We start from the raw sequence: 2,317 nt of genomic DNA, 5'->3' as shown, positions 1-2,317 counted from the left end.
AGATGGGACGGGACGGGGGGGAGATGGGGGAGGGCGGGCGGGTGACAGGACTTGAGCTGTAAGGCTGGAGCATATGCCAGATCTTCAGCATCAGTGATTTTTTTGGTGAAACAAAAAGGCGACCCAAGTTTGTCTGGGGACTAATTGTATTCAACTGCAGACAAAATTAAACCCCAGGTCACTATGGCTGGTTGCTGGGCCGCTGCTTTTAGGGTGTGCAAGGGTCTGTGAAGCAATGCTGCAGAGGAAGTGAGGACTCAGAGAAGGATGGGGTGGTTGTGCTGCTCTCACCACACCCACAGCCACAGCTGATTCCCCTGTTGCCAGACCAATGTGACTGCAGAAATAGTGAAAATCTGTCAAAAGAGCAGCCAGAAGTGATGGCCAAATCAGGAAATAAGTGAATGCCAGACAATAACTCAACAAGCAGAAAATTTTATTGAGATTTCAAATGTTAAGTATATACCAGTCATCTGCAGAGTAGTTGCAGCTTTCCATACCCATACATTATGGAAGCCTATCAAAACCTCATGTGGTGAACTTTCCCAGGAGGGAAGGAAGGAGTACAGGCAGACAGGCCACCCCACCTCAACTTCAGGCTTCTACTGTAGAGCTCCCTGTTCCTTTTTGAAGCCAGCAGAAGCAGGCACAACACCTCTAAAAAGGTAAGATAAATACATAAGTAAATACAAGATAAATACAGCTTCTTGGAAGGAAAAGAAGGGAAGGGAAGGGGAAACAAAAAGGGAAAGGAAAGAGAAAAGGGAAGGAAAAGGGAAAGGGGAAGGGAAAGGGAAAGAGAAAGGGGAAGTGGAAGGGAAAGGGAAAAGAGGAAGGGAAACGGAAACATAAAGGGGATGAAAAAGAAAGAGCAAGAAAAAAGAGGGAAGGAAAGGGGGAAGTAAACAGAAAATGAAAATTAAATAGGGAAGAAAAAGAGAAAGGAGAACACAAAAGGGGGGAGGAATAGTAAAACAAATAGGGTAAGAAGAAGCCTATCAAAATCTCATGTGGTGAACTTTCAGGGGGAAGGAAGGAGCACAGGCAGGCAGAGAGGCCAGCCCACCTCACCTTCAGGCTTCTACTGTAGAGCTCCCCTGTTCCTTTTTGAAGAAGCAGAAGCAGCACAACTCCTCTAAAAAGGTAAGATAATACCAAAGTAAATACAACATAAATACAGCTTCCCCAAAGAAAAGAATAGAAAAAGAGAAAAGAAAAAGGGAAGGGAAATAAAGGGAAAGGGAAATAAAGGGAAAGGGAAACATAAAGGGGAAGTAAAAAAAAAGAGCAAGAAAAAAGAGGGAAGGAAAGGGGGAAGAAAGACAAAATGAAAATTAAATAGGGAAGAAAAAGAGAAAGGAGAACAGAAAAGGGGGAAGGAAAAGAAAAACAAATAGGGTAAGAAGAACCAAAAGCAAAAGAAAATAAGGGGGGGAAATGGAAGGGAAAGGTCACTGATGGCCAGAATATCTCCCCTCCATCCCCCATCACTAGTATTTGTACGACAGTCCTGCAGATTTTTTATTTATTTATTTATTTATTTATTTATTACCAAAACCAAAGCTACTGATGGCTACTCTATGATTGTGAGAACAGCGCAAAGAGGTATCAGATGATATTTTTATATCTGTTTGTACGTCGAGAAGTGTCATTTCATGAATTTATTTGTGCTTTTTTAAAAAAAAAGGAAAGGGAAATGGAAAAGAAAAAGAGAAACATAAAAGGGAAGGAAAAAAAAGCAAGAAAAAAGAGGGATTAACAGATGCCTATTGCTTTCTTTCTCCCTTCTACTGGTGGACTTAAAAATGCACCCTTCTGCTAGGTGCATTAAATAGAATGTGGCCAGCAGGTAGAGTGAGACGATCTTTCCCCTCTACTTTGCACTGGTAAGGCCACGTTTAGATTACTGTGTTCAGTTTTGGGCTCCCCAGTTCAAAACCAACAGGGATCTCCTAGAAGGAGTCCAGCAGAGGGTCACAAAGATGATAAAGGGCCTGGAGCATCTTCCCTATGAGGAAAGGCTGAATAACCTGGGTCTGTTCAGCCTGGGGAAGAGAAGACTGAGAGAGGATCTGATTAATGTTTATAACTATCTAAAGGGAGGTGGGGGGAAAATGCATGAGGCAAGGCTCTTCTTTGTGGTGTGTAGCAATAGAACAAGAAGTAATGATCTAAAACTTGAACATGGGCAGTTCTGAACTAACATGTAGAATAGCTTCTTTATAGTAAGGGTGACAGAGCACTGGAACGGGCTGCTCAGAGAAGTTGTGGAGTCTCCTTCTGTGTTGAAATTCAAGAACCATCTGGACTCCTACCA

At 42.6% G+C, this 2,317-nt stretch overlaps 1 long non-coding RNA gene across 1 annotated transcript; it reads left to right on the top strand.

Moving 5' to 3' along the window:
• Positions 1-552: 552 nt before the first annotated feature.
• On the top strand, positions 553-1,674 carry LOC107310346. The gene is made up of 3 exons (XR_001553563.2): positions 553-665; positions 1,026-1,143; positions 1,564-1,674. It is a non-coding gene; the product is annotated as an uncharacterized LOC107310346 (long non-coding RNA).
• The last annotated feature ends 643 nt before the right edge of the window (positions 1,675-2,317 follow it).

This window comes from Coturnix japonica, chromosome 2 (assembly GCF_001577835.2).
Source record: "Coturnix japonica isolate 7356 chromosome 2, Coturnix japonica 2.1, whole genome shotgun sequence".
NCBI classification, from domain to species: Eukaryota; Metazoa; Chordata; class Aves; order Galliformes; family Phasianidae; genus Coturnix; species Coturnix japonica.
Note: the sequence above shows the minus strand (reverse complement) of the source record. Positions and strands in the feature narration are given on the sequence as shown.